At 40.2% G+C, this 22,619-nt stretch overlaps 1 pseudogene; it reads right to left on the bottom strand.

The window, feature by feature from the left end:
- Positions 1-1,423: 1,423 nt before the first annotated feature.
- On the bottom strand, positions 1,424-13,065 carry LOC125858335 (CBL-interacting serine/threonine-protein kinase 20-like; annotated as a pseudogene).
- Between the last annotated feature and the right edge of the window lie 9,554 nt (positions 13,066-22,619).

Raw genomic sequence — 22,619 nt, 5'->3', positions numbered from 1 at the left:
AATCTGATTGGTTCTGGAAGTTTTGGCTCTGTCTACAAAGGCGTTCTCAGAAGTGGAACTGCCATTGCAGTTAAAGTGTTCAATCTGCAACTGGAAGCGGTATTTAAGAGTTTTGATACAAAATGTGAAGTTTTGTGCAGCCTTCGCCATAGGAATCTTGTGAAAGTCGTCACTAGTTGTTCCAACCTTGATTTTAAGGCTTTAGTTCTCGAGTATATGCCTAATGGAAGTCTTGACAAGTATTTGTATTCGCACAACTATTTCCTAGACATCTGGCAGAGACTAAGTATTATGATAGATGTGGCATGTGCGTTGGAATATTTCCATCATGGATGCTCCTCTCCCGTGATTCATTGTGATATAAAGCCTAGTAAAGTCTTGCTGGATGAGGATATGGTTGCCCACCTAAGCGACTTTGGTATTTCAAAACTGCTTGGTGACAATGAGAGTGATTTATACACAAAAACCTTAGCAACATTTGGTTATATCGCACCGGGTACATCTCTTTGTTTTTGCTAATTTGAACATTGATTTTTCATTTTCTTTTCAATCAAGAAAGTATACTGCATCTTTAAATTAATTGTTTGACTGTAGAGTATGGATTGGATGGACTGGTGTCAATAAAATGTGATGGCTATAGTTACAGGATTATGTTGCTTGAAACATTTACTAGGAGAAAGCCTAGTGAGTTTGAGGGAGATCTTAGCTTGAAGTAATGGGTGAGTTATTCACTCCCCGAGGCAGTAATGGACGTTGTAGATGCCAACTTGGTTACACCAATGGATAATCGCGTACAGAAGGAGTTAGATATCGTGGCATCAATCCTGAAAGTAGCATTAGATTGTTGTGTTGAATCTCTGACAAGAAGGACAAACATGAAAGATGTTGTAGGGATGCTACAGAAGATTAAGATTCAACTTCTTGCATGCTGAGCATGTTCTCTGTATTTATTGTTCCGAATCGATCACTTTTTTCGTTTTGTTTTAGCACTTGATTTGTGCATGATTCTGTTTTCAGAAATGCTAGTTGGTTGCAATAAATGTCACTGTTTCTTCTTAATGTTAGTGTTGCAAAAGAGGAATTAACTATATGAATACAAATAGGCATGGTAATATAATAAATGTTTTACATGGGAAACAGTAAGACATCAAGACAACAAACAAAAAGAGCAATGACAAAAAATGCTATGATCATAATGCCTACATGATTTTTAAAAAATAATAGAAACAGCTCGATGCACGAAGTATCTTGCATTCTTGCAAGATGTGGAGAAGGCTCTCATCCAAGGGTTGAAATTGTAATGCAGGCAAACTACGCAACGTAAACATCAATGACTGAATCCAAAACTCGAAATCGTGACCTGTAGGTCTCACAGAGGAAACTTAACCCCCACAACTTGTTTTTGTTTTCATATATTCACCTCTTAAGTCTTGATTTCTTGATTTTCCACTTGTTGTTGCTCATTGAACTGCCATGTCCAAACTATATCTTTTAATGAAGGCTTTAAGACTTGATCACAAAAGTTCCTGTATTCTGCAGTGTCTCCTGATTTTTTGTCACTTGTACAACATGGAAAGCTGGAGTAATCTCAAATATCTCTGCATCAATTGCTAATTGCCCTTTTCTCCCTTCTTTGCTTCCTTGCATTTTCACCGTCCCACCTTTTTTCTTCACATGTTGAAGACATAATAAAGTATATAAAGTTTGTTCGTTCTAAAATACTAAACTTTTAGCTAAGATGGTCATAAGCTAAAGGTGATCAGATTAAACTTTTAGATGAGATGAACCTATAGGCAAAGTCACATATAGGCTCTAGGGTGGTCAGATGAACATATTTCACTGATACTATACTATCATACGTACCTTAAAACTCCCCATTGAAGCTACTTCTTCTAGCCTTGACACGATAGTAGATGCAAATTTTTGTGTCGTGAATCTAGTGTCACGCCCTGAGCCTACACCCTGGGCGGGACCGGCACCCAGAGACCATTTCTGGCCCCAAGCGAACCCTTGGCCTGGCTTTCTTAACTCAGCGGAAACCTAACTCAACAGAATAACTCAAAGCGATGCAATATTATAAAACAACTTAACTTATAAAGTATGGCCATAAGGCAACCCGAGTCTCAAAATAGGATACTTACATATATACATAGATAAGAGACTCAAAACTAGCTGACTGACTGTCTGTCTATGAAGCCTCTAAATAAAACTGAGATGGATGTTGGGACAGACCCCGCAACATCCTAATAAAATCAAAAACTAAGAACACCCAATAATTGAGCCCTCCGGAATGCAAGGAGGCTCACCACTGACTCTGGAGTGCTCAGCTAGATCAACGACGTGCAGGCTGCTGATCTGGGATACCTGAATCTGCATCATGAAACGATGCAGGCCAACTGGTATCAGTACATGGAATGTATGAGTATGCAAGCTGGAGAACTAAGCAACAAAGGCTAGAAGGAAATCTGGAAGAAACTGAATAGCTTACCTGGCTCAACTCAACTCAACTCAACCCGACTGACATCTTTCAATATAAGGCAATTTAAAACAAGAGCGATATAAAGAAAGACTGTTTATAACATGCTATAAACTCTGTGTGTATACAAAGATACAATAAGCCTGAAATGTATATAGAAATACAAAGAACTGATGTATATAAAAATACAATAACTGTTGTGGGAGTTTCTCTAACCGACAACCATCACATAAGAGCTATAGTGATGATACAGCGATCGACCTCACGCTGCCAGAGCATCTTATACCCGGCCAAAGGTATAAGACCTGAACTGCCTAATGGATCCACTAGTCTAATCTGAAAAGGATTCATCTAAAAAGCATGATCCTTTTCTACCCATGGCGGCTAACATGGTTCTATGAGGGCTGTGGGTTCTTTGAACGCTCCCCCAATTCGGTGCTCGATACTACTCCCAAAAATGTACTGGCTCTTATGTTTTTAAAACATATTTATTCCTGCTGATATGAGATAATTACTCAAAACTAGCCCGAAGGCTCTTTGGAAATCTCAATTTCCAACCTTGTTTAGATATAAAGACCTTTCTTTAAAACTTCTTTGGGAATACATAGTTCCCTAATAACTTTGAGAAATGAACTCAACTTTACTCTTGACTGAACTTGACTGCTAGCTTCACTTGACTTGGAACTATCTTTCCTTGAATCAGAATTATGAATTCAAGGTGTTCGATCACATGTTATGGAGGGATTTTTGAACTCTTAGACGTACTGTGGAGTGTCGGAAACAACCATAAAACATAGGTATAATACTTTGGAACTTGCTTGAGAAAGTGAGAAAAGGAATGGGGAAATTTGGCTGAGACTTTAGATTTTTGGTGACACAGGCGGCATCTACGGAAGCCATCGACGGACCGTAGATGGACTTACGGTCCGTACTGCAGGTCCGTGGATCGAGTCAGAAACTTCCCCAGAATTCATTTACGAATAAAAAAAAGGACTAAGTGTTGACCTACGGTCCTGACTTACGGTTCGTGGATCGATCTACGGACCGTAGGTCGTGCCCGTAGATCGATGCCCCACAGAGCCCAACTTCTGACCAGATTGAAGGTTGACCAGTACGGACCGTCGATCGATCTACGGTCCGTAGGTCAGGCCCGTAGATGGGGATCGACAGCCCAGAAATTTCTGCAATTTGATGGTGAATCAACTTTTAAGGGTCATAACTCTGAAAATCAAAGTCCCCTCAACATACCATAGGATTTCAACGAAAAAATACGACCCAATCATGTCTCACAACGAACAATAATTTCAATAACACCACCAACAACATCAACAACAACTAACAACTTCAACACTTCCACAAAAATATTCCAATCTTTCTCAATCAATGAATAAACTTGGTGTGTGTGGGGGAAAGAATCAATCCACACAAAAAAAAACTCACATACCTTGATAGGGATCACCCCCGACGAAAGTCCACACGATCTTAACTTAGCTCCTCTTTCTTCTCTTCTTCTTCTTCTTCTTCTCCTTCTTCTCTTCTTTAATCTCAAGAACCCTAACTCTTTCTCTTTCAAAAAGGGACAAAAATGATCCAAAGATCATCCTAACTCAACAATATGAGCTCAATTAAAATATTTGTGAAAGGACCAAAATGCCCCTTAAATTTCCGGACGAAATTCCTTTCCAACTGCCCAACTTCTACAGGGCATAACTCCCTCATACGAACTCGGAATTGAGCAAACTCGGTGGCGTTGAAAAGGTCGTTCCAAGGGCTTCGCAACCATAACTGGAACTACTCCTAACTCATCCTGAGATAGGAGTTATGTCTACTGGAAGTTGGCCAAAAACTCATGATTTTTTACACTTAGCCAAATTTCCAGATTTACAAAATTTTTTTCCAAAAAAGACTATTTCCGAATTCAAGCTCCTTCAAAGCCACTTCAAATTGTCGGATGTTACAATATCTCCCCCTTGGGAACATTCGTCCTCGAATGAGGTTACTCTTATAAGGCTAAGGGTGCAACAACAACTCAACCACCCAACAAGCAACTATGCAAACACAACAACAATAACGACAACATGCTCATTATAATTTAAAGAGCGTTAAGAAGGGAATTAGTACCTTGATCTGCGGATTCAAAGAGATATGGATATCTCTTCTTCATGTCTTCTTCGGCTTCCCAAGTAGCTTCCTCAACAAATTGGTTCCTCCAAAGGACCTTAACTGAGGCTACATCTTTCGTTCTCAACTTACGAACTTGACGATCCAAGATTTGAACAGGAACCTCCTCATAAGATAATTTATCATTGATCTTAATACTTTCAGTCGGCAGGATCAATGAAGGATCGCCTATGCACTTCTTCAACATAGAGATGTGAAATATCGGATGAACCACTGCTAGTTCCTGTGGTAACTCCAACTCATAAGCAACATTGCCAACCCTCTTGGCTATGCGGTAAGGTCCAATGTACCGAGGACTAAGTTTCCCCTTCTTACCAAACCTCATAACGCCTTTCATGGGTGAAACCTTCAAATACACCCAATCATCTACTTCAAACTCTAATGCCCTTCTCCTAATATCAGTGTAGGATTTCTGACGACTCTTTGCCGTTTTCAACCTCTCTTGAATCACTTTCACTTTCTCCACAGCTTGGTGAACTAAATCTGGTCCTATCAATTGTGCTTCACCAACTTCAAACCATCCAATAGGAGATCTACATCTTCTCCCATAAAGAGCTTCATATGGAGCCATCTAGATGCTAGAGTGATAACTGTTGTTGTAGGCAAATTCAATTAGAGGTAGGTGATCATCCCAACTACCCTTGAAATCGATTACACAAGCCCTCAACATATCCTCTAAGGTCTGAATAGTGCGCTCTGCTTGCCCATCAGTCTGAGGGTGAAAGGCAGTACCTAAGTTCACCTTTGAACCCAAGCCCTTCTGAAAAGATTTCCAGAACTGTGCAGTAAACTGTGCACCTCTATCTGAAATAATGGAGATTGGGACTCCATGAAGTCTCACTATCTCTTGAACATACAACTTGGTATAATCTTCTGCTCTATTGGTAGTCTTTACCGGTAGAAACTGAGCTGACTTTGTCATTCGGTCGACAATTACCCAAATAGAATCATGTTGTCTGTGAGATCTTGGCAACCCTGTGATGAAATCCATATTGATCATCTCCCACTTCCACTCTGGAAGTTCTATCCTCTGAGCCAAACCACCGGGCCTTTGGTGTTCAACTTTCACTTGTTGGCAATTTGGACATTTAGCAACAAACTCAGCAATGCCCTTCTTCATGCCATTCCACCAATAAACTTCTCGCAAATCACGATACATCTTGGTGGAACCTGGATGAACTGAATATCTGGAGCTATGAGCTTCCTCCATAATCTTCTCTTGGAGTCCCTCTACCACAGGTACACACAATCTACCTTGATATCTCAATACACCATCTCCCCTTTGTTCAAAAGCTAATACTCTTTGCTTCTGAACATTTGCCTTTAACTCAAGCAAAATTGGATCTTGATCTTGCTTCTCTTTCACTTCTGATATAAATGATGACTCGGCCCTGCTCGTCACCGCTATTCCTCCTTCTGCGGAATCTGTAAAGCTGACTCCCAGGCATGCCAGTCTGTGCACATCTTTTGCTAACCCTCTCTTCCCTTCTTTAATATGGGCGGTGCTACCCATAGACAACCTGCTCAAAGAATCAGCAACAACATTAGCCTTACCTGGGTGGTAAAGAATATTCAGGTCATAGTCCTTGAGTAACTCTACTCACCGTCTCTGCCTGAGATTAAGTTCTTTCTGGGTAAGCACGTATTGAAGGCTCTTGTGATCAGTGAATATGTCGACATGCACACCATACAAGTAATGACGCCATATCTTCAAAGCAAATACTACCGCAGCTAGCTCTAAGTCATGGGTTGGGTAGTTCCTCTCATGAACCTTCAACTGTCTGGAGGCATAAGCTATAACTTTGCCATTCTGCATTAAGACACAACCCAAACCAACTCTAGATGCATCACAATACACCACAAAACCTTGAGTACCTTCTGGTAGCGTCAAATCTGGAGTTGTAGTCAATCTGTTTTTCAATTCCTGAAAGCTTTTCTCACAAGCTTCGGACCATTGGAATTTCACTGTCTTCTAAGTCAATTTTGTCAAAGGAGATGCAATACTTGAGAATCCCTCAACAAACCTTCTATAATAGCCAGCTAATCCCAAGAAACTCCTAATTTCAGTTGGAGATGTGGGTCTAGGCCAATTCTGCACTGCCTCAATTTTTCGAGTATCAACTTTAATTCCATCACCAGACACAATGTGGCCTAAGAATGCCACAGACTTAAGCCAAAACTCACACTTAGAGAACTTGGCATACAACTCCTTCTCCTTCAAAGTCTGAAGAACTGTTCTGAGATGACTAGCATGATCTTCTTCATTCCTTGAATAGATTAGTATATCATCAATAAAGACAATAACAAACATATCTAAATAAGGTTTGAAGACTCTATTCATCAAATCCATGAAAGCTGCCGGTGCATTGGTCAAACCAAAGGACATGACCAAAAACTCATAATGACCATACCTGGTTCTGAAAGCTGTCTTTGGGATATCACATTCCCTTACCCTTAACTGATGATAGCCTGATCGGAGGTCAATCTTTGAAAAACAAGTGGCACCCTGAAGCTGATAAAAAAGGTCATCAATCCTCGGAAGAGGGTACTTGTTCTTGATGGTAACCTTATTCAACTGGCGGTAGTCTATACACATTCTGAGGGAACCATCTTTCTTCCTCACAAACAAAACCGGAGCACCCCAAGGTGAGACACTCGGTCGAATGAAACCCTTTTCTAGGAGATCTTTCAACTGCTCTTTCAACTCTTTCAACTCTGCTGGTGCCATTCTATATGGCGGAATAGAGATAGGACAAGTATCTAGAATGAGATCTATGCCGAAATCTATCTCTCTCTCAGGAGGAATTCCGGGTAGATCATCAGGAAACACTTCTGGAAACTCTCTTACAGTAGGAACTGACTGGAAATGAGGTATCTCAACACTAGAGTCATGGACTCGGACTAAGTGATAGATACAACCCTTCGAAACTAACTTTCTTGCCTTAAGGTACGAAATGAAACGACCCTTAGGCATTGTTGAACTACTACTCCACTCTATGACTGGCTCATTCGGAAACTGAAATTTGACCGTTCGAGTTCTACAGTCTAATGATGCATAACAGGCATGAAGCCAATCCATACCTAGAATGACATCAAAATCTACCATGTCTAACTCAACCAAATCAGCCTTGGTGTTCTTGTGACTGATGGAAACAGGACAATCACGATAAACTCTTTCCGCTAGAATAGACTCCCCAATAGGTGTAGAAACACAAAAGGGTTCACAAAGTCTTTCAGGAAGAACCTCAAACTGATTTACAACATAAGGAGTTACAAACGATAAACTTGCTCCTGGGTCTAGCAAAGCATACACATTAAAAGCAAAGACTTTGATCATACCACTGACAACATTTGGAGAAATCTCTTGCTCATGGCGACTGGTGATAGCATAAAGGCGGTTCACTCCTCCACCTACACTAGAAGTAGCTCCTCTAGGTGCCGTCCTGTCTGGGGAACAACTGAAGAAGACTGTGCTTTATTGCCTCCATTACCCTACCTATTCTTTGGACACTCTCGCATGAAATGTCCATTCTGACCACACCTAAAACAACCAAAGGAGCCCTCTCGACAAGTACCTGAGTAGTTCCTACCACATTTGGCGCAGACCGGAGGCTTACTACTCCCTTGCGCCACACTACCCGAAGATTGTGCTGGTCTAGCCCTGAAGTCCTTCGAATTCTGAACATTAAATTCACCTCTGTATCTGGGTGCAGGTGCTCTAGCAATTGATGGAGCAGGTCCCCTTTGCCCTTGTTGAAAGGAGGAACGGTTTGAATTACCTTTTTGCTGCCCGGACTCGTTCCCGATCTTAGCTCTCTTATTTCTGAACTCTTCTCTGTCCCTCAGCTTCTCTCTCTCAACCTGCTGCACATAAACCATCAACCTTGATATGTCCATGTCCCCGATAAGCATTGCCGCCCTACCTTCCTTGCTCGACAACCGAGACAGCCCAGCAACGAACAGACTCATTCTATTCCTCATGTCCGCAACCATCTCCGGAGCATAGCGGGATAGTTGTGTGAACTTCAGACTGTACTCTTGAACACTCAAAGACTCCTGCTTAAGAGTAAGAAACTCACATACCTTGGCCTCTCTCAATTCTCGAGGAAAGAAATGCCCCAAGAAAGCTTTCTCAAAACAGGCCCAACTCGCAGGTGGTGCATTCTCAACTATGCCCCCTTTCCACTGGTCGAACCAAGTACTAGCAACATCCTTCAATTGATATGCAGCTAGTTCAACCCGCTCAGTATCTGACACATGCATCACATCAAAAATCTTCTTCGACTCTTCAATGAAGTTTTATGGATCCTGAGTAGTGCTCGAACCCGTGAAACTCAGAGGATTCATCCCCAAAAACTCACGAATCCTTGAAGTATCAGCTCCGTCATGTCGAGCTCCCCTTTGCTGACCAATCTGATTAGTTACAGCTTGACTCAGAATTCTAATTGCCTCTCTGAACTCGGCATTAGAAACTTCCCCTTGACCTTGCACCCCAGATGCATCAGGTAACTCTTGCTCATCAACATAGCGTCTAGGAAGACGCCCTCTGCCAACTCTTCGTGGAGGCATGACTATCTGAAACACGCGCAAGCACGGATTAGAAAGAAACTTTTTAGAGATCAACTCTAACGCACGAAATGAGTGTGAAGAAATAAGAAATCTTCCTAAATATTGCAGCCTCCCAATTATAGATGTGGCGCGCTTCACACCGATAACTAGGACTCTACAGACACGGCTTCATAGACTCCCTAGGACTCTTGAACCTTTTGCTCTGATACCAAGTTTGTCACGCCCCGAGCCTACACCCTGGGCGGGACCGGCACCCGGAGACCATTTCTGGCCCCAAGTGAACCCTTGGCCTGGCTTTCTTAACTCAGCGGAAACCTAACTCAACAGAATAACTCAAAGCGATGCAATATTATAAAACAACTTAACTTATAAAGTATGGCCATAAGGCAACCCGAGTCTCAAAATAGGATATTTACATATATACATAGATAAGAGACTCAAAACTAGCTGACTGTCGTCTATGAAGCCTCTAAATAAAACTGAGATGGATGTTGGGACAGACCCCGCAACATCCTAATAAAATCAAAAACTAAGAACACCCAATAATTGAGCCCTCCGAAATGCAAAGAGGCTCACCACTGACTTTGGAGTGCTCAGCTGGATCAACGACGTGCAGGCTGCTAATCTGGGATACCTGAATCTGCATCATGAAACGATGCAGGCCAACTGGCATCAGTACATGGAATGTACGAGTATGCAAGCTGGAGAACTAAGCAACAAAGGCTAGAAGGAAATCTGGAAGAAACTGAATAGCTTACCTGGCTCAACTCAACTCAACTCAACCCGACTGACTTCTTTCAATATAAGGCAATTTAAAACAAGAGCGATAAAAAGAAAGACTGTTTATAACATGCTATAAACTCTGTGTGTATACAAAGATACAATAAGCCTGAAATGTATATAGAAATACAATGAACTGATGTATATAAAAATACAATAATCTCTGAGTATGAAAATACAATAACTGTTGTGGGAGTTTCTCTAACCGACAACCATCACATAAGAGCTATAGTGATGATACAGCGATCGACCTCACGCTGCCAGAGCATCTTATACCCGGCCAAAGGTATAAGACCTGAACTGCCTAATGGATCCACTAGTCTAATCTGAAAAGGATTCATCTGAAAAGCATGATCCTTTTCTACCCATGGTGGCTAACATGGTTCTATGGGGGCTGTGGGTTCTTTGGAACGCTCCCCCAACTCGGTGCTCGATACTACTCCCAAAAATGTACTGGCTCTTATGTTTTTAAAGCATATTTATTCCTGCTGATATGAGATAATTACTCAAAAACTAGCCCGAAGGCCCCTTTGGAAATCTCAGTTTCCAACCTTATTCAAATGTAAAAAAACATTTCTTTGAAACTTCTTTGGGAATACATAGTTCCCTAATAACTTTGAGAAACGAACTCAACTTTAAACTCCTGACTTAACTTGACTGCTAACTTCACTTGACTTGGAACTATCTTTCCTTGAATTGGAATAATGAATTCAAGGTGTTCGATCACATGTTATGGAGGGATCCTTGAACTCTTAGACGTACTATGGAGTGTCGGAAACAACCATAAAACATAGGTATAATACTTTGGAACTTGCTTGAGAAAGTGAGAAAAGGGATGGGGAAACTTGGCTGAGACTTTAGATTTCTGGTGACACAGGTGTGACTTACGGACGCCATCGACGGACCGTAGATGGACTTACGGTCCGTACTGCAGGTCCGTGGATCGAGTCAGAAACTTCCCCAGAATTCAGTGAAAAGAAATGACTAAGTGTTGAACTACGGTCCCGACTTACGGTCCGTGGATCGATCTACGGACCGTAGATCGTGTCCGTAGATCGATGCCTCACAGAGCCCAACTTCTGACCAGGTTGACGGTTGACCAGTACGGACCGTCAATCGATCTACGGTCCGTAGGTCAGTCCCGTAGATGGGAAATCGACAGCCCAGAAATTTGCTGCGAATTAATGGTGAATCAACTTCCAATGGTCATAACCCTTAGAATCATAATTCCCTCAACATACAATAGGTTTCAACTACACAATCCACAACATCAACAACAACTAACAACTTCACTAACTTTAACGACTTTAACAACTCCAACAACTATTCCAATCTTATCTCAAATCATAGAATAAACTAGGTGTGTGTGGGGGAAAGGATCAACCCACACAAAAAAACTCACATACCTTAGATAGGGATCACCCTCGACGAAAGTCCACACGATCTTGACTTAGCTCCTCTTTCTTCTCTTCTTCTTCTTCTCCTTCTTCTCTTCTTTAATCTCAAGAACCCTAACTCTTTCTCTTTCAAAAAGGGACAAAAATGATCCAAAGATCATCCTAACTCAACAATATGAGCTCAATTAAAATATTTGTGAAAGGACCAAAATGCCCCTTAAATTTCCGGACGAAATTCCTTTCCAACTGCCCAACTTCTACAGGGCATAACTCCCTCATACAAACTCGGAATTGAGCAAACTCGGTGGCGTTGAAAAGGTCGTTCCAAGGGCTTCGCAACCATAACTGGAACTACTCCTAACTCATCCTGAGCTAGGAGTTACGACTATTGGAAGTTGGCCAAAAACTCATGATTTTTTACACTTAGCCAAATTTCCAGATTTACAAAATTTTTTTCCAAAAAAGACTATTTCCGAATTCAAGCTCCTTCAAAGCCACTTCAAATTGTCGGATGTTACATCTAGCATCCGACCTATGACTCTTATCTTTCTCGAACAAGCTAGAGAGATCAAAACCAGGAGAAAGAGAAATGATATCGAAAGCATTCAAACAAGTACGCTTCATTATTGCTGATGAACTCTGTTCGTTGTGTCTTGAAGAACACTCTGCATCTGAATCATCCACAATATCAAAAACACTACGAGGTGAATCATCATCGTGTTCTTGATCCAAAATTAGTGGTTTATCAATTTGTTTGAATCCTTTCTTGATCCAATTATTGTCCATTAGCTTAGCTAATGTAATTCTTGAAAATGGATTTGGATCAAGAATTCTTGAAAGTAGTTTTTTCACTTCATAAGGAAAATATTCAGGGCATTTAAATATCCCTTTATAAATTTCTTATACATTTCCATTAAATTTGTGTCATGAAATGGAAGATAACCAGTTAACAATACAAAGAAAATCACCCCACATGACCAAATATCTGCCTTTTCGCCATCATATCCTCTCTTATTTATGACCTCTGGCGCGACATATGCTGGAGTTCCACACGTCGTGTGGAGGAGGCCATCTTGTCTTTTCGTATTGAAAAGAGCACTCAACCCAAAATCAGAAACCTTTAGGTTTCCAGTTTCATCAAGGAGTATATTTTCAGGCTTCAAGTCCTTATGATATACCCCTCGACTATGACAGAAATCAACCGACGCGATTAATTGTTGAAAGTATTTTCGCGTTGTTGATTCTTTAAGCCTCCCTTTAGCAACCTAATTGAATAATTCACCACCTCTAACATATTCCATTGCAAAATAATTTTTTGTTTTGCTAGCCATTACTTCATAAAGTTCAACAACATTTGGATGTCTAATTAATCTCATAACAGAAATTTCACATTTGATTTTGTCAATTAGGCCAACTTTCATGACTTTTTCTTTGTCAATTACCTTAATAGCTACAATTTGTCCTGTTTTTAGGTTCCTTGCATGATAGACTTTGGCAAATGTACCTTGGCCTAACAATTTACCAATCTCATATTTATGCATCAAAATTGTCCCTTTTTTCTCCATTTTTGCGCTCTTCATGCTCATCATCCTGCAAGAGGATAGATGATGCATCCAAGCGCACGAAGAAATTGAAATTAAGGGTGAATCATCGTGTATTCGCCTAGTGATTTCCCCTGGCTAATCATAGGGGGAAAGTAGCCAGGGTTAGAGGAGGTGTGTTTGTGTTGGGAGAAATTAAATCCAATGGAATGGAGAGAAATATATGGAATTTAAAGAATTGGTAAGTTGTTTATAAATTGGTTATTTTTGGAAACTAAAGAAAGATGGTTAAATTATGAGATCAAGATTTTGGGTAGTTACTATATATATAACTAATAAATAAATAACTAATATATATATATATATATATATATATATATATATATATATATATATTTGTATTTATATCCTATCCTATCCATTCCGTTTTATATGACACTATTTCCGATTAGAAAGTTGAATAACTCCTTCATATGTTTTATTACTGGTATTTTAAACTATATAAAAGAAGTTACTTTATCTGTTTCGATTAATAAAGTAGTATTTAATAGAGCACGTACGTAGTTTCAATCTTTCAGAAGAAAAATATTAACTTTTGAAACTTACAATCTTAAATCATGTCATGACATCTCGACAGCTTTAAAAACATGTGTCACTAATTAAGGGATCATTTCTTGAGTAGTGCATGCATGTCATCCTTAGTGCAATATTTATATTCATTGTAAAAAAAAAGTGGAAATTGGTATTATCTCTTTGTTAGAGGTGAATTTAGAATTTATGAATTTTGAGCTCTAAAGAAAGCAGCGTATTGAATAAGCGGATTTCTAACACATTCCTTCGTCACTCTCGAATGCCTCAAGGTAGGAGACTTTAGAAATATCTGCCAATTTACATGAAGGAAACATCCCAGAAGAGATTGGCAATCTTCACAACCTGAATTTGTTGTTCATGGAACATATATAATCAGCTTACGAGTTCAATACCATTCACAATTTTCAATATTTCTAGAATTGAATTCATTGCATTTTCAAACAATAGCTTATCAGGAAATCTTCCCAATGGTTTATGCAATCATCTTTCAAGACATTTCTCATAATAATGTGTCAGGAATCATTCCTATGTCTATGGAGAGACTTCAATACCTCAAGTATTTCAATGTTTTTGACAACAAATTGTATGGTGAAATACCCTCGGGGGGTCCTTTTAAGAACCTCTCGAGTCAGTTTTTCATCAACAATGAAACATTGTGTGGTTTGTCAAGGTTTAGTGTCCCGCCATGCCCCACTTCATAAAAGCATAGATCAAATAGGAGAAATATGCTACTTCTTTTTCTTTTGCTAGGAATAGCACTTGTATTTGTTCCTATTGCCTTTGTATTCCTATGGATAAGGTATAGAAGAGGTAAAAGATCTCCGCAACGAGCTGATTCATTGTCTATTGTAACAACAGAAAGAATTTCATACTATGAACTGCTCCAAGCAACTGATTCACTTAGTGAGAGTACTAATCTGATTGGTTCCGGAAATTTTGGCTCTGTTTACAAAGGCAGTCTCAGGAGTGGGACGGTCATTGCAGTTAAAGTGTTCAATCTGCAATTGGAAGCGGCATTCAAGAGTTTTGATACAGAATGTGAAGTTTGAGGGAGATCTTAGCTTGAAACAATGGGTGAGTCATTCATTCCCGGAGGCAGTAATGGACGTTGTAGATGCCAATTTGGTAACACCAACGGATAATCGCTTACAGAAGGAACTAGATGTTGTGGCTGCAATCATGAAAGTTGCATTAGATTGTTGTGCTGAATCTCCGGCAAGAAGGACAAACATGAAAGATGTTGTAGGGATGTTACAGAAGATAAAGATTCAACTTCTTGCTCGCTGAGCATGTTCTCAGAATGTCTTGTTCCAGATCGATCACTTGTTTGTTTTATGGATAGATATTGCTTTTTTGGTTTTGTTTAGCACTTGATTTATGCATGATTCTTTGTACACGGTCAGAACTCATGGCATTGTAACTGTTTTTGGCCTTATGTTTTCCTTTAATAATGATTTTATATTTACTTTTAGTCATTAAGCATCTTATATAAATGGACATTAAGCAAATATGTAATCTTTGATCACCATTAGATGAAACAAACTCAAGTGGTATGCCTCTTCTACATTCATTTTGTTTTGTTATTTGAAGCTTAAAATCCTCTCATTTATCATATTTTATGTCTGATTCATAGGTTTGTACTACTTTTATGAAATACATGTACAAAGCACATGTCCAGATACTAGTTAATATATATATATATATATACTACAATTGTTTACTAGGTGTGTTTCAGTGACTTGGCTTTCGTACCAGTTTTGCATCAGTTTGAGATTTTCTTTTTTCTTCGAATGAAAAATTGTTTTAATTGACAAAAAAGAAGAAGTATTAAACCATATTGCGTCACTGTTGCATTTAATATTTTGTGTATTACCTAAAATTCAACAAATTTAAACTATCAAAACAAAGTTATTAACATATTCATTTAACAGGTAAACAAAAAAATAAGCAGTTAACAAAATCTGACTCTTTTGGTTAAAAAATTATTGTTTCTAGTATTTGAAACTTCTTACAAATTTCGCGGGGCAGGGCAAAGTGGGTTTATGCATGCCGGAGTGGGGCGGGTTGGAAGCAACAAATTGTGCTATGTGGGACGAAGCGGGACGGGTTGAAATCTTAGTGGATTTATGCAGATTTGCCCCGTAACCGTCCCGCCCTACCCCATTGACATCCCAACATGTTTAATGTATTATGCCTTTTCAATACTGCAAGACACACCACGAGAATGGCAAGAAGTTGAATTCTAGACGTGCCCACACAAGCAAATACACACATTTGTGTCTAGACTTTAGTATATCGATTCGACTGAACTTAATAACTTTAGTTGAAATTTAATATTTTTATTAAAAATTCACTAAAATGTAAGAAAATTAAATTTAAAATGTGTTAGTTATCAACACTTGATGTCGCTAACCTAGAATTTTGANACAACATCAACAACACCTAACAACTTCAACAACAATTCCAATCTTTTCTCAATTCATAAAATGAGCTTGGTGTGTGGGGGAAAGGATCAACCCACACAAAGAACTCACATACCTATTAGGGATCACCCCCGACGATAATCCACGACGGAAACTTGTTGATCTCCTTTCTCCTCTTCTTCTCTTCTTCTTCTCTTCTTCTCTCTCAAGAACCCTAACTCTTTCTCTTTAAAAATGGGATAAAAGAAATGATCCAAAATCAGCCTAAAACACAATGAAACCTCAAGAGAAAGAATTTGGGAAAAGACCAAAATGCCCTTAAATTTCCGGACGGATTTCACTTCCAACTGCCCAACTTCTAATGGGCATAACTCCCTCATACAAACTCGGAATTGAGCAAACTCTGTGGCGTTGGAAAGATCGTTCCAAGGGCTTTGCAACCATAACTGGAACTACTCCTAACTCATCCTGAGCTAGGAGTTACGACTACTCAAATTTGGCAAAAAAAACTCATATTTCCCATACTTAACCAAATTTCCAGATTCTAAATTTTTTTTCCAAAAATGACTATTTCCAAATTTCAAGCTTCTTCAAAGCCACTTCAAATTGTCGGATGTTACAATATCTCCCCCTTGGGAACATTCGTCCTCGAATGAGGTTACTCTTACAAAGCTAAGGGTGTAACATCAACTCAACACCCAACAAACAACCATGCCAATGCGACAACAATAATGGTATGCTCATTATAAATTAAAAAGGGCCCTAAGAAGGAAATTAATACCTTAATCTGTATTTCCTCCGGATTCAAAGAGATATGGATATCTCTTCTTCATATCTTCTTTGGCTTCCCAAGTTGCTTCCTCAACAAATTGGTTCCTCCATAGGACCTTAACTGAGGCTACATCTTTCGTTCTCAACCTACGAACTCGACGATCCAATATTTGAACAGGAACCTCCTCATAAGATAAGTTATCATTGATCTTTATACTTTCAGTCGGTAGGATCAATGAAGGATCGCCTATGCACTTCTTCAACATGGAGATGTGAAATACCGGATGAACCGCTGCTAGTTCCTGTGGTAACTCCAACTCATAAGCAACATTGTCAATCCTCTTGGCTGTGCGGTAAGGTCCAATATACCGGGGACTAAGTTTCCCCTTCTTACCAAACCTCANGACTCTTACTCGACTTGAAACTTGAGACTCTTACTTAGCTTGAAACTCTAGACTCTTTTACTTGACTTCTAATTTCACTTGACTTGGAACTATATTTCCTTGAATCGGAATTATGAATTCAAGGTGTTCGAACACATGTTATGGAGGGACTCTTGAACGCTTAGACGTACTATGGAGTGTCGGAAACAACTATAAAACATAGGTATAATACTTTGGAACGTGCATGAGAAAGGGAGAAAAGAAATGGGGAAACTTGGCTGAGACTTCAGATTTCTGGTGACACAGATGGCACCTACGGACGCCATCGACGGACCGTAGATGGACTTACGGTCCGTCCTGCAGGTCCGTAGATCGCGTCAGAAACTTCCCAGAATTCATTTTAAAAAAATGACTAACAGTTGACCTACGGTCCGTAGGTCAGGTTACGGACCGTAGGTCGTGCCCGTAGATCAATGCCCCAAAAACCCAACTTCTGTCCCGATTGACTGTTGACCAGTACGGACCGTCAATCGATCTACGATCCGTAGATCGCGCCCGTCGATGGGAATCGACAGCCAAAAATTTGCTGAGAATGATGGTGAATCAACTTCAAAAGGGTCATAACTCTTAGAATCATAATTCCCTCAACATACGATAGATTTCAACAACACAACCAACAACATCAACAACAACTAACAACTTCAACAACAATTCCAATCTTTTCTCAATTCATAAAATGAGCTCGGTGTGTGGGGGAAAGGATCAACCCACACAAAAAACTCACATACCTATTAGGGATCACCCCCGACGATAATCCACGACGGAAACTTGTTGATCTCCTTTCTCCTCTTCTTCTTCTCTTCTTCTCTCTCAAGAACCCTAACTCTTTCCCTTTAAAAATGGGATAAAAGAAATGATCCAAAATCAGCCTAACACACAATGTAACCTCAAGAGAAAGAATTTGGGAAAAGATCAAAATGCCCTTAAATTTCCGGACGGATTTCCCTTCCAACTGCCCAACTTCTAAAGGGCATAACTCCCTCATACGAACTCGGAATTGAGCAAACTCAATGGCGTTGGAAAGATCGTTCCAAGGGCTTTGCAACCATAGCTGGAACTACTCCTAACTTATCCTGAGCTAGGAGTTACGACTACTCAAAGTTGGCCAAAAAAACTCATTTTTCAATATGGGCGGTGCTACCCATAGATAACCTGCTCAAAGAATCAGCAACTACATTAGCCTTACCTGGGTGGTAAAGAATTCTCAGGTCATAATCCTTGAGTAACTCTAACCACCTCCTCTGTCTGAGATTAAGCTCTTTCTGAGTAAGCACATATTGAAGGCTCTTGTGATCAGTGAATATGTCGACATGCACACCATAAAAGTAATGACGCCATATCTTCAAAGCAAATACTACAGTAGCTAGCTCTAAGTCATGGGTTGGGTAGTTCTTCTCATGAACCTTCAACTGTCTGGAGGCATAAGCTATAACTTTGCCATTCTGCATTAAGACACAATCTAAACCAACTCTAGATGCATCACAATACACCACAAAACCTTGAGTACCTTCTGGTAGCATCAAAACTGGAGCAGTAATCAACCTCTTTTTCAATTCCTAAAAGCTTTTCTCACAAGTTTCAGACCATTGAAATTTCACTGTCTTCTGAGTCAACTTGGTCAAAGGAGATGCAATAGTCGAGAACCCTTCAACAAACCTTCTATAATAGCCAGCCAAACCCAAGAAACTCCTAATTTCAGTTGGAGATGTGGGTTTAGGCCAATTCTGCACTGCCTCAATTTTCCGAGTATCAACTTTAATTTCATCACCGGACTCAATGTGGCCTAGGAACACCACAGACTTAAGCCAAATCTCACACTTAGAGAACTTGGCATACAACTCCTTGTCTTTCAAAGTCTGAAGAACGGCTCTGAGATGACTAGCATGATTTTTTTCATTCCTTGAATAAACTAGTATATCATCAATAAAGACAATAACAAACATATCTAAATAAGGTTTGAAGACTCTATTCATCAAATCCATGAAAGCTGCAGGCTCATTGGTCAAACCAAAGGGCATGACCAAAAACTCATAATGACCATACCTGGTTCTGAAAGCTGTCTTTGGGATATCACATTCCCTTACCCTTAACTGATGATAGCCTGACCGGAGGTCAATCTTTGAAAAACAAGTGGCACCCTGAAGCTAATCAAAAAGATCATCAATCCTCGGAAGAGGGTACTTGTTCTTGATGGTAACCTTGTTCAACTGGCGGTAGTCTATACACATTCTAAGGGAACCATCTTTCTTCCTCACAAACAAAACCGGAGCGCCCAAAGGCGAGACACTTGGTCGAATGAAACCCTTATCTAGGAGATCTTTCAACTGCTCTTTCAATTCTTTCAACTCTGCTGGTGCCATTCTATATGGCGGAATAGAGATAGGATGAGTATCTGGAATGAGATCTATGCCAAAATTTATTTCTCTCTCAGGAGGAATTCCGGGTAGATCATCAGGAAAAACTTCTAGAAACTCTCTTACTATAGGAACTGACTTGAAAAGAGGTATCTCAACACTAGAGTTATGAACTCGGACTAAGTGATAGATACAACCCTTCAAAACTAACTTTCTTGCCTTAATGCACGAAATAAAACGACCCTTAGGCACTGCTGAACTGCTACTCCACTCTATGACTGGCTCATTCGGAAACTGAAACTTGACTGCTCGAGTTCTACAATCTATCGATGCATAACAAGCATGAAGCCAATCCATACCTAGAATGACATCAAAATCTACCATGTCTAACTCAACCAAATCAACCATGGTGCTCTTGTGATTGATAGAAACAGGCCAATCACGATAAACTCTTTCCGCTAGAATAGACTTCCCAATAGGTGTAGAAACACAAAAGGGTTCACAAAGTCTTCCAGGAAGAACCTCAAACTGATTTGCAACATAAGGAGTTACAAAAGATAAACTCGCTCCTGGGTCTAGCAAAGCATACACATCAAAAGCAAAGACTTTGATCATACCAGTGACAACATTCGGAGAATTCTCTTGCTCATGGCGACTGGTGATAGCATAAAGGCGATTTGCTCCTCCACCTACACTAGAAGTAGCTCCTCTAGGTGTCGTCCTGTCTGGTGGAACAACTGAAGAAGACTGTGCTTTATTGCCTCCATTACCCTGCCTATTCTTTGGACACTCTCGCATGAAATGTCCATTCTGACCTCACTTGAAACAACCAATGGAGCCCTCTCGACAAATACCCGAGTGGTTTCTACCACACTTGGCGCAAGAAGGAGGCTTACTTCTCCCTTGCGCCACACTACCCGAAGATTGCGCTGGTCTAGCCTTGAAGTCCTTCGAATTCTGGCCATTAAATTCACCTCTGTATCTGGGTGCAGGTGCTCTAGCAAATGATGGAGCAGGTCCCTTTTGTCTTTGCAGAAAGGAGGAACGGTTTGAATTACCTCTCTGCTGCCCGGACTCGTTCCTGGTCTTAGCTCTTTTATTTCTGAACTCTTCTCTGTCCCTCAACTTCTCTTCCTCAACCTGCTGCACATAAACCATCAACCTTGACATATCCATGTCCCCGATAAGCATTGCAGCCCTACCTTCCTTACTCGACAACCGAGACAGCCCAGCAACAAACAAGCTCATTCTATTCCTCATGTCCGCAACCATCTCCGGAGCATAGCGGGATAATTGTGTGAACTTCAAACTGTACTCATGAACACTCAAGGACTCCTGTTTAAGAAATGCCCCAAGAAAGCTTCCTCGAAATAAGCCCAACTCGCAGGTGGTGCATTCTCAACTCTGCCCCCTTTCCACAGGTCAAACCATGTTCTAGCAACATCCTTCAGCTGATACGCAGCTAGTTCAACCCACTCAGTAACTGCCACATGCATCACATCAAAAATCTTCTTCTACTCCTCAATGAAATCCTCTGGATCCTCAGTAGTGCTCGAACCTAAGAAACTCGGAGGATTCATTCCCAAGAACTCTCGAATCCTAGAAGTGTCAGCTCCTTCCTGTCAAGCTCCCCTTTGCTGACCAATTTGATTAGTCACAGCTTGACTCAGAATTCTAATTGCCTCTCTGAACTCGGCATTAGAAACTTCCCCTTGATCTAGCACTCCAGGTGCATCAGGTAACTCTTGCAATCTGAAACACGCGCAAGCGCGAATTAGAAGGAAACTTTTTAGAGATCAACTCTAACGCATGAAATGAGTGTGAAAGAATGAGAAATCTTCCTAAATGTTGCAGCGTCCCAATTATAGATGTGGCGCGCTACACACCGATAACTAGGACTCTACAGACACGGCTTCATAGACTCCCTAGGACTCTTGAACTCTTTGCTCACCCGGTGTGGGACCGGCACTCGGAGACCATTTCTGGCCCCAAGCGAACCCTTGGCCAGGCTTTCTTAACTCAGCGGAAACCTAAGCCAACAGAATAACTCAATGCAATGCAAGATTAAAAAACAACTTAACTTATAAAATATGGCCATAAAGGCAACTCGAACCTCAAAATAGAATATTTACATATATATATATATATATATATATGAGAGACTCAAAACTAACTGACTGACTGTCTGTCTATGAAGCCTCTAAAATACTGAGATGGATGTTGGGACAGACCCCGCAACATCCTAATAAAACAAAGAACACAAAATAATTGAGTCCTCCGAAATGCAAGGAGGCTCACCACTGACTCTGGAGTGCTCAGCCGGATCAACGACGTGCAGGATGCTGATTCGGGGTACCTGAATCTGCATCATCAAACGATGCAGGCCAACTGGCATCAGTACATGGAATGTACAAGTATGCAAGCTGGAAAACTAAGCAACAAAGGCTAGAAGGAAATCTGGAAGAAACTGAATGGCTTACCTGGCTCAACTCAACTCAACCTAACTGACTTCTCTCAATATAAGGCAATTTAAAACAAGTGTGATATAAAGAAAGACTGTTTAAAACATGCTATAAACTCTGTGTGTATAGAAAGATACAATAAGCCTGAAATGTATATAGAAATACAATGAACTGATGTATATAAAAATACAATAATCTCTTTGTATGAAAATACAATAATTGCTGTGGGAGCTTCTCTAACCGACAACCATCACATAAGAGCTATAGTGATGATACAGCGATCGACCTCACGTTGCCAGAGCATCTTATACCCGGCCAAAGGTATAAGACCTGAACTGCCTAATGGATCCACTAGTCTAATATGAAAAGGATTCATCTAAAAAGTATGATCCTTTTCTACCCATGGTGGCTAACATGGTTCTATGGGGGCTGTGGGTTCTTTAAACGCTCCCCCAATTCGGTGCTCGATACTACTCCCAAAAATGCACTGGCTCTTATGTTTTTAAAACATATTTATTCCTACTGATATGAGATAATTACTCAAAAACTAGCCCGAAGGCTCTTTGGAAATCTCAGTTTCCAACCTTGTTTAGATGTAAAGACATTTCTTTAAAACTTCTTTGGGAATACA

Source organism: Solanum stenotomum, chromosome 3 (genome assembly GCF_019186545.1).
Source record: "Solanum stenotomum isolate F172 chromosome 3, ASM1918654v1, whole genome shotgun sequence".
NCBI lineage: Eukaryota > Viridiplantae > Streptophyta > Magnoliopsida > Solanales > Solanaceae > Solanum > Solanum stenotomum.
Note: the sequence above shows the minus strand (reverse complement) of the source record. Positions and strands in the feature narration are given on the sequence as shown.